The sequence below is a fragment of the Gallus gallus genome, chromosome 2, assembly GCF_016699485.2.
Source record: "Gallus gallus isolate bGalGal1 chromosome 2, bGalGal1.mat.broiler.GRCg7b, whole genome shotgun sequence".
Classification (NCBI taxonomy): domain Eukaryota; kingdom Metazoa; phylum Chordata; class Aves; order Galliformes; family Phasianidae; genus Gallus; species Gallus gallus.
In genome coordinates this window covers 65869576-65880727 of record NC_052533.1, presented here as the reverse complement: position 1 = coordinate 65880727, position 11152 = coordinate 65869576, and the positions used below count along the sequence as shown (strand labels likewise).

The 11152-nt window shown below is 43.0% G+C and overlaps 1 long non-coding RNA gene across 1 annotated transcript in view; it reads right to left on the bottom strand.

The window, feature by feature from the left end:
• Positions 1 to 248: 248 nt before the first annotated feature.
• Positions 249 to 11152, bottom strand: part of LOC124417769 — a 49527-nt gene continuing 38623 nt past the window's right edge. Inside the window, exon 4 of the long non-coding RNA XR_006938630.1 lies at positions 249 to 11147. This is a non-coding gene — a long non-coding RNA (uncharacterized LOC124417769). The remainder of the gene's footprint in view (positions 11148 to 11152) is intronic.

Below are 11152 nucleotides of genomic sequence, written 5' to 3'. Positions count from 1 at the left end.
ACTGGAGTTTGCATCATTCTTTCAGTTTTTCCTTTAATTGACAGAACAAAGGCTAGCCATAAGCAAAGAGAAACCCCTTTACAAACCAACTTGTAGAATATATGCCCCGCATCATAGAATCCTTAGAGTTGGAAGGGATCCTTAAAGGCCATCTAGTACAACTCCCCTGCAATGAACAGGGACATCCACAGCGAGATCAGGTTGTTCAGAGCCTGGCTTTGAATGCCTCCAGGGATATGGCTTCCACCACCTCTCTGGGCAACATATTCCAGTGCCTCACCATCTTTTTTCCTTACATCCAACCTCTTTATCTCCCCTCTTTAAGTTTGAAACCATTTCCCCTTACCCTGTCACCACAGGCCCTATCTGTCTTCTTCTTTCTTACAGCCCCCCTTTAGATACTGAAAGCTGCTCTTAGGTCTCCCTGGAGCCTTCTCTTCTCCAGGCTGAACAGCCCCAGCTCTCTCAGCCTGTCCTCAGAGGAGATGTGTTCCATCCTTTGAAATATTTTTGTGGCCCTTCTCTGGACATGCTCCAACAGGTCTACGTCCTACATCCAGCAAAATAAGGATGTAGGCATTTTGAAGAGAGCAAGATGCTGGAATGAATGAGACGTTCTCCCCTATAGGATGTACAGATCACAAGAGCACAGTTGAGAGATTCAACTTCATTCCTGAATTTCACTAACCAGACCAGGGTTAGCTTATAGCAGAGGCTGATAGCCTCTTCTTCTGGCTGTTAGTTATACTATATATAGCAATTCTTAAACAATGGACTCAAACCCTACATTTCTTCCTGAATTACCAGGGAATCTGTGAGCAAGAACATGATTTAGGATTGCTTTCAAAGAAGGCTGAGGAAAAGTAGATTTTTAAAAAACTTCTGATTACCACATTCAAAGAAAAAGGTAACAAGTGACAAATGCAAAAGTCAGCATCGCAAGGAAAATGATCCCTGGCATTGTATGCTTGGTGACTGTGAGGAGCAGAGAAATTCCTGAATCCCACTAATTCTCCACTACTTGTTATGTAGTTTTGTTGTCATTTTAAGATTTTGTCTCACCTGATCTTCAATGGGATATTGCCACCTACTCTGTGATTTGTAATCTGTCAGTTCTCTATGGTGAGAATGCCACCAGGGAGAAGGCAATGTGGTCTTTTTCTTCTGAAGACTTTTTTTTCTTATCAGCTGTATCAGAACAACAGAAACTGCTGGGGATCTTCTCAGGAGGAGCTAGTGATGGGACATATCTTTGGGCAGGAGGAGGAGTGAGAAATGCATGAGGCAACAGGAAAGAAGAGAGTCAGTTTGATACATCTCATCTCTGCATTCCTCAGTGCTTAGGACCTGTGGGAGAACACCTAGGCCTCTAAATGCAGGAGACTTTCCTTGGAGCGGAGGCTACCTGGAGCTCCTGGTTGGCCCCAGGCAGGTGAAACACAGCAGCTGTAGGGAAGATGAGGCACCCTCATGGCTCTACTGTATCAGAGCAGACCTCAGCCTCCAAGCCCCACACTAACCAGGGCATATTTCTTTTATGCTCTTCCAAGCTCACTCCTAATCCATGGGGCCGCAGCACTGTGATGCCCAACACGCTCTGCTTAACATGCTGAAGGCTAGAAAGGTCTGTACGGAGACACAGTAGCTCTTATGGCACAGCCAATATTCAAATAAATGAGCTCTTGGATATGCAGGTTCACCTTCAGGTGTTAACGCTTGCTAGGTTTTCTTCCTGGCTCTGTCAAGTTGTTCTAATAACCAGTTTTAAATCTTCCTACAGCTTCAGGCCACTGCTGCCAGTGACAACACGAATGCAGGATACTGCAGGCAGAGCTGCAGTCCATCAGCTGCTGAACACCCTTCACACAAAAGCATAAGTTTTGGGCCATTTCTGCAGGGCAAGGGTGACAGAAGTTGTTCATTTTCTGTGTCAAATGATGCAATGTGGTTGTTTTTCAAACACTCCCAGCACCCTCCTCTCTGTAAAGTAAGATTTTCCTGTCCATTAGTGGAAAATCCCTTCTACTAAAAACGTGTATTTAGCATTTTCTGAAAATCCACTGTACTTGGCCAAACCTGACTACACTGCACGTGCACCATCCCTATTGGATGTGCTCTGCCAGGAATTAACGGAAAGTTAGGGGATTTCCCTTGCAACCGCTGCTCTATGCTGCCTGTTGTTCTGCAGCTAGACAATTTCTTCACTGAAGGAAAGAGTAATTTAAAATTGGGTTGGGGGTGGGGAACAACCACAAAAACCCACCAAAAGTACAAGGCCAAAAGGTCATTAGAGTAGACATTTTGTAGTAATGGGAGGGAAGAAAGGAGACACCAGGTCTGTCTGTAGACAGATGACAGCCCAAGACCGTGGCCACAGGAGGTATCTAGAAATGATGAGGGCAAGCATAAGGCAAGGAGTGGGACAAATCACCTTTTGTCCAACTCCTGGCAAAGGAGCCCCACACCCCTAGCATCGATCAACCCAGAGAAGGTCAACCTATCACTGCTGTCAACTTGTCCGTGTTGGGCTGCGTCATCCACCAGCTGGCCAATCACACAGACATAAAATCCGTAGAGCTGATTTCCTGTTTTTGTTTGCATTGTTTCTTTGTCTTAGTTCAAAGTACATGCTTGTGGGTAGCATTTGAAAGCTTTCAATCCCTCACTGAAAGCTAAGGCAGATCACCCACCTTAATCCTTTTGCAGAAAGAGTTATTAGTCTTCAATAAGATACTACATATGACTTCTTCTCTGGCATTCCTACCTTATTTTAACGCAGAGAAAAGTACTCACTTAATCAGCAGTCGTTGAATATGCTGTTTTCTTCTTGTCAAAGCTCAGCATGAGACTGTTGGCCTTCCTCATGGCATACTGTCCAGCCCCCATGGTGAGGACAGAATTTGTCTTTTCCTCATGGCCTCATCTGCACTGCACTACAGCATCCAAGTCCTTGGAAAGTATTAACAAACTTATGTAACCCCCCCTGAAAATGCTCTGTTGCCCGTATTTTACAGAGAGGCAACAGACACACAGGAAGATGTAGCCTTCTTGGAAGGTCAAAGTTATGTATTTAGAGCACGTTCTGCCAATTTCTATTTAAATTTTGAGGGTTTAATGATTCAAACCAGATCGCAGATGGGCACAGGAATGGGAATGACCAAGAGCAGTGGAACACCTGTAGCACCTCACCAGAGCTCTATAGCTCAGGCTGGGAAGGAATCCCTTTCTTTAGGACCACGTTCAGCTGCTAGAGACTGCTTTCCTCTTCTACCAATGCCTGCTTCAATCACCACATGCCTTCCAACTTCTGCTGTTAGCAAAGAACGGGTAGAACACAGTTTCAGGGCTAAGGGGAACGAATGGAAGGGACCTGGAAGATTGGCAATTCCCAAAAACATTAACAAGAGTATTGTCTGAAGTTCTGAAACCCAACCTTTGATGCTTCAAGTACATACTGCCTGCGATATTTTTAAACAAACACCCAATTAAATTTTATCAGCCATTGACGTTCATGTGTTTGATGTTGATTAGCGACTCTGCATTAAAGTTTCTGTCCGAAGTGCGTGGAATCACCACGTGGTTGGTCAGGAACTGACTGCCCAGAAGCAATTATTCTCTTTTAATCTTACTTCATTTGTTCAGAACAGAACAGAGGATGGTGGGAAGCTCCCTCTGGGGAGAGAATTTACTGCTTGCGTTAGCAGAGTGCCTTGGAAAGGAGTGGAGCAGATCTTAACTAGAGTGGGGAATAAAGCACTACCCATTGGACTGCAGCATGGAGGGTGCCATCTGGTGCAGCTCAAGAAATGGTCTGAAAATGTTTGGCCAGCATGATGCTCTTCTGGTAGGACTTTAATTGGTTAGCAGAAAGAAAAAAATACAACAAACCAGCTATTCAAGGTAAATTTTATGAATGCCAGATAGTAAGGAACAGCTTACAAAACCAACCCTTAAATCAGCTGCCCCAAGGCTCCCTGCCACTACTGTGTGTTTCTTCAGCTGCAGAGTGAAATAGCAACAAGTTCCCCTCTGCGGGTGCTGCTCAGTGGAGATCTCAATGTTGACTGCTTCATCCTGTAGGGGATGGGGCTCGCTGCAAGGACTGCGCTTCTGCCCAGAGACCCACACGTGTTTGTGGGGGCACCTATCTGGTCTGAGTGTGTATGTGCTAGGGATGGGAGAGGATTTTTTTTTTTGAAGTTTAGTTATTTGGAGAGAGAAATAATTTATGTAGTTCACTGTGCTCAAATGGAGTTGGGTTTGGCTTAGAAAACAAAACAAACATAACCCCTAGAGCTTGTGTGTACAGTCTGTATTCAGTCTTTCTAGGTATTTACATTCTGTTATGGAGCTTCAGAAGTTTGCACTGGTAATTTGTTTGCCCTAGAGTCATACCAAACACTTAACCCATCAGCACACATCTCAACAAGGACCTTTCTACTTCCGTGTCATCACTGTAGACACGCAAAATAGCTTAGATACCCCCAGATAAAAAGCAGATGAGCATTCAAATTTTATCAGTACAAGTTGATTTTGTTAATACTAAAGAGCCTGGGGGTACAAGCTGTAAAGGGAAAGAAAAAGTTAAAAAGTCTTTTAGCAATGTATATTGGAAACTTTTCATACGCATAGCAAAGGAATGTTTTCATTGCTGCACACAGAAAACTCTCCCACATTCCACATCTAGGGTTGTTTACAATAAACAACAACATTTCTGCCCATTCAATACTGAGAAGTGTGTCTTAAAAAAGATTGAATAAAAGAAGAAAAAAGTGCCGCCTGCCCATCCCTGCTGCCAAGTCTTGCTGTTTGTACCTACTGGACATCTTGAAGGTGCTGCAGGAAGGTAAAATTAATAAAAATAACCCCACACATTACCAAGGACAACTTAAACTCTATACCAAAAGAATTCACAGTCACTCTAGACAGCTAGAAGGAGTCCCTACCCAGGAAGACTTTTTCTCTCTTTTCTCAGGTTAGAAAACTGCCCAGTTACAAAGGTATGGGACATTCTGTAAATGTACCCCAGTACTGAATTTGGTCCAATGCTCTTCTGTAAAAGAAAGCCTTTTCCTGACCTTTTCTTGTAGCAGGAAATCAGAGTCTCAGCATGGTATTCCCCCTACTAGGAATGACATCACTATTCTCCCCAACTGGTTTGTGATGAGATCTTGTCATTTGGTTGTTGTGGCCATCAGGCAGGCACAGATCATCACCAAAATGGCCAGGTGATAGACTTCCCTCAGTCACAGACTGTAAAATACATGTGTGTCTGGGGCATTGCTTAAAGTGATGTTAAAACCCATTCTTTTGAGCCCCGTGGCTATTCTCCTATGCGGTACACCAAGGAGATAACTCCCTCCATCACTGCAGCTCAACAGCACTGCCAAAGCCAAGAAGTGCTCCAAAAGTGAAGCTCAGCATGCTGTGGTTATCCTGCATTTCCAATGAAAACGTTTTTCTTCCAGCAGCTTTCCTTGCTCACAGCTGACTCTAGATCAGTAACCCTGACATAATGAGGGGAGAGTCCACGGCCCTAGGATATTACACCAGGAAACAAATGAGAAACAATCAATTTCCTTTGGTCCCTCTGTACAGAGTTGACAGTGGGGATCCTCTTCCCCAGGTAGTCCTCAAATACTGCCTTACCCCATTCATTCTCCATCAGTGACCCTTGCTTTAAGTATTAGCTCTCAGCAACACAGGATTACAGAACGAGCATGACAAATAACTGTGTCTGAAGATCTCTTTCCACAGACTCTGTCTGAATTTCCTCCCTTTGACACCAATGTTCCTGCTGTCCCCACCGCTACCACTAAAGTTCACGGGTAGTGGAGGGCTGGAAGTCAGCTCAGCAGATGCTGCAAATGCCAGCGCTCCCTGCTGAGCTCATTTGAGAGACTGCTGCATGCGAATTTAGCTCTTATTAAGTGCCTGGAGACTGGGAACACTGTAGAATGAAATCCTTCTTCTCCTTCCTGGAACTGGTATAGCATTAAGCACTGTTCACCTAAGTTTTCTCCAAGCAGTGATTAACTTATGGAGGTTGAATGTCTTCACGTCCTGCTGGCTTCTGCGCTAGAAATTATAAGGAATGCCAATACCTTTGATAGCACTGTGGTGTTGATAGTGGAGAGCGAGGATTTTGACCAAAACTGAAGACTCATCTGAACTCCTAAATCTGATTTTAGACCTCCAGTTCTGATTTTAGATTTTGCTCCAGGTGTGCGTGCTCTTTCTCTGTTAAAAACAGAGCCACCATTTCAGCGCATTTATGGACCCTTGAGCAACCACTAGAAAGAGCAGAGTGGTGATCCAGAAATCAGAAGGCTTGGTAATCTGTTTGGCCCCTCTTGGAATGACCTTTAAATCCACTGCTAGAAAGTGCTTCTAAAAATCACAGTAATTCATACTGCCAAAGAGTCTTAATGCACAGCAAAATAAATAAAGCACTAGCTATAAATTTCAAAGAAAATAGTTAAAAACACAGTTTCAGTTTAAAGTATCGGTTATTTTCACACAACAACCGTTCTTCAACATGGTACCATTTAATCTCTGCCATGTAACTATGACCACAATGCTTTTTCCAATACATAATTTTCTCCACCACCAAAATATCACTGTGAGCAACACCTCATGGGAAACACATTAAAGAATGTAAACCTGCTTGATTACTGCTGTAGGATCAGTTATGTCAGCAATGCCAAGCAAAATTATGGGTCACACAATAACCCACAGCATCAGCACTGTGCCTACCGTTAATTTGTGCACAAGCAGATTTCAAAAGGATGCTGTCTTCACAGCCTCAGCATGTCTTGCAGAAAGTATCTGATGCTTCCGAACCAGAGCTGACCACATCTACGTGAAGGGCCAAGAAATAGCACCCAGGAACTGAAGTAATACCGGTGCATGAAGCAGTAATGAGAGAAGAATGAAGTCATGGGGAGGAAGGAAACGGGGACAGACGTATTAGGGGAAATGTTCTTTAACAGGAGACAGGTGATGGCAACTTTTGGCACAGTTGATATACCCAAGAAATGTGAACAAAGGATGGCCCCCAGAGAGCTGTAGGGAAGATCACTTTGTCTATTACGTGCAAACCAAACGTTCCCACTTAGGCAATTTCCATTACATTCACTGTGCAAGAGGGAGAGGGGTAGTTGGCCTGGTAAATGGCTTAGGAAAAAATACAGACTTTATTGACAAAAGAATCTAGCTATGCTGAATTGAATGGATCTATAGATGCCCTCATCTCTGAGACACAGGCTTCAAAAAGGAGATTTCCAAGCAAGAAAACATTGAAGTCTGAAAGTTCTTGCACAGCTCTCAGGGTTATTCACATACAAGAGTTCTTACATTAGCAGGACGTTGGCACACTTAGGTCATGCAATATGAAATACATTTCCTGGAAGCCCAGAAAAACACTTCTCTCTTGTCCAAAATGGAATTTGTCTAGAAGTCCTGAATATCATAAAGTATCAAGGATTAAGTTGAGAGATTGTAAACAGGAAAAGCACTCATTTGACAATATGAAAATATACACGACTCCACTCTCAGGAGGTCTTACTTTACTTTCTTTTTAAATTGCTAATGTACAGAACTGAACTGATGGGCTTTCTATTTCAGGATGTTAAACATATTGGGCTCCAAGAGCAATTAAGAGATGACTAATACATTTGTGCTCTTCTTCCTTCGCTCGTTTTTTTGCTGTAGTTTATTTTTCCAATTTGCTTGCTTGTCAAGGTGGTTCTTTAACCTCTCCAGGGGAGTGCATTGGCTTTTGTTACAATATTCCCAAGAGCAAATGTGTATGGAGTCTGGTTCCTCACGCTGAGGTTTAAAGATATTAAAAGAAGCAGAACAGAGTCAGCTGGAGGCCAATGGCTCTGCTGAACTTGTCAATACCTCATCTAGGCTGGGGAAAGCAGAGGGAGAAATTTTTCCAGTTCCTTCTGCCACCACAGAACTTCCTTCAGCAAACTTCACAACTTGGCTCTGCTACAGTCAATTCCCAAAGCATGTCTGTGAACGTCTAAACCTAAACAAACAGGAAGCAATGACAGTCTTGGGGACTATTGGCTGCTGTGAACTCAGACTAAGGGGAAAGTTTGGGGGCTCAAGAATATGGGAAAGTTTTGCTCGTATTTCTTGCTGCTAGACTGGCAAATGAAGACTATCCAGTTGTTGTAGTGAGTGGGGGAACTCCTAACATCAGCTGGCTCTTAGGCCTAAATGCATCCTGAAATTCATATGCATGACCACACAAGGACTGGAAAATAAACCTCTAGACTAAAGAGTGTTGCTGATCAAACACACATCAGGTTATTGCATTTCCCAGGCAATGTGATTTCCTAAAGAAGAAATCTTTGCAACTTGAGTTAAAAGACCCAAGGCAGGCTATTTAATTGTGCTACTCCAAGACTGGTGATGTTTTGCTGGGAGACTCATCTCCTGCTGAGTCTCTCCCTGCACCCCTTTGTACTGTGTGTATATTCAACACTATTTCTTAGAACAAGACTTCTGGGAATCGAAGTTGGAAGACATTCAGATATATCAAGCTTTCAGACTCTTTGCATCATGTCCCCTGCAGAACAAGGTTCCTTTATGAAGACAGAATAGGCAGTCCATTGATGTCTGTGTTGCAGGACAGAAGACCACCACAGAGCAAGTTTCACCATGGCAGAGTTCTAATAGCTACAGCAATTTGCAGGAGGTGCTACAGACTGCTGGAGTCATATTCCCTATGGAAACCCTGAGCACTCATAACTACTTTCTCCTCACTTGTCTCTGTCCACGTGAGGTCTCAGCACACCTAAGGGTGCAGCACCCACATCTGTGTCTCACCACCTGTCCTCAAGGGCTCCACTACATTTTGGTGCAAACAGGTGCTGGCCCTACACAAAGAGAGGACAGTGAAAAGAAGAATGGTCTTGTTTTAATTTTCAGTAGCAATACTGGAGACAGGACCTGGCTACCAAGAGGGGAGAGAAGTAGCCACTTTGGAGACATATGGTAAGGCAGCCTCTCCACTAACACAACCATGACTGGCCAAAGTTGTTGGGGAAAGAGTGGGACTTGTACCCAGTGTCACTGTCGGAAACATAAACTTCCTGAATACTGACATCTAGTTGTACCACCTCACTAGTACAGAGCAAAATGCTTTGCTAGACTTTTGTGATGATCATCATGTGACTGAAAATCATAACTGCAAACACAGTGGTTCTGCAGAGAGGCTCAGGGTAGTTGTACAGCCAAATAAGTAGACAATTAAAAAAATATGCTGTGAAGTGTGCTGCAGGTATTTAAGTTTCCAGGCTGAAAATTCAGGCTCTACATCCACATGTGAGCAGCAATGGCAATGACGATACTTTCAGTAGCAGTGAGGACTGCACAGATCTCCTTAAATCAATGATCTGGGGCTCTTGAAAAGGTAAGGCACATAAAATCAGCCTCTAAAGTGCATGGTTCAATGTATAGCATTTTAGGTACTATTGTTCTGAGAGCTGAAATAATCTTTAGAGTTCAGGTATAGATTTTATCATAAAAAAATAGCCACCAGTGTGTGCAAAATTGAACACGTTACTAGTGGTAACACTGGCCACATAATAAAGTATCTTTGAGAGCAAACCATAATTATCATTACTTTTTTTTTTGTTGTTGTTAGACAGAACCAAAACTACAGAAGCAAACATTTATTTCTTAACAAAACCAGAGACAAAATAACTAAGAGTTCCATTTTTATAATGGTTTGATTCAATTTCCTAAAGGTTAAATAATTTAAAAAGCCTGTAGAAATAAGCAATTAAGCATCAAAGTATATTCTATATGCTTGCGTTTCAAGATCTTTTTAATTCTGCTCAGTTATTGACTGAATTTGACTCAGGATTCTGAATAATTCTGATCTGAATTTCTCAGTTAATCTGTCGCTCACCGCAAATGCTTTGCTTCTTTCTAATTAGGGGTCCAGTTGGCAAGATTAACAGTTTTCTGATGTAAACTAGACTGTACTTCATCATATTGCATGTCTGAACATCAGTTCCCTCTAGATGTCGAAGGTAAATTAAAAATCTTTCAGGCATGATTTCTTGATAATCAATCTTCTAGCAAAGGAGAATGCATTCACACCAAACTAGAAAGAAAAACAATGTGCAAGTTGAAGCTGGAACAGCAGCTGTTAGAGGATGCTAAGTGAATCAGCAATGTTAGAGTTTCCTGAAGATGTACTGTCACATTACCTAGCTCATTTTCAACTCCTAGTAATTAGCAACCCCTCCAGCAAATTTCAGTGTCTCAAATTTCAATATGCTCATTATGCTTAAAAAGTTAGAGGAAGGTAGAGGTGCCATAAGTAACTTCTCATTGATGTTCCCAGCTGCAGAGAAGGCTCCCACCTTGGGCAGTCGAAGGACAAAGCTTCATCTACAAGGAGGGGGGACTAGGAGAAATGGTTTCAGACTATGAGTGGAGATTTTGACTGGATATAAGGATGAAGTTTTTTTTACAATAATGGTGGTGAGGCACTGGAACAGGTTTGTCCAGAGAGGTGATGGATGCCCCATCCCTGGAAACATCCAAGGTCAGGCTGGATGGGGCTCCAAGCAACCTGATCTCGCTGTAGGTGTCCCTGTTCATTGCAGGGGAGATGGACTAGATGGCCCTTAAGAGACTCTTCCAATTCAAACGAATATATGATTCTATTCTATGAACCCCCAAAAGAAGACAAACCTCAGAGCTGCTGAGCTATGGACACAAAGCATTTGGAAACCATATACTATTATTTCCTCAGTATGCAGATCTTTTTCTAGTTTCTTGCACCATTTTCTAAAGACTAGTAAAAAAAAACCCACCAAATACAGTTGTTCATTTGCAGATGAAGGGTGACACTGTCCCATTTGTCAGAGGTTCATGCTCCAGTTCAGCACAAGAATTGCAGAAGAGCTGGGTAGAGGAAGCGAGGCATAGAACATCATTCACCATGTAAATCCTGGCTGTGTTTCTAGCTCTGCAGCTGCTCTCCTCACCTCCCGTGTGCACGGCGAGCCATGGCTGAGGAGTCACCACACTATGCAGAGCAGGTAGCAGTGTCAGGCTTGGGGTACAGCCCAGACTAGATCATTCATTATGTCCTGCTTCTTGCTAAAATGAAGCTGAA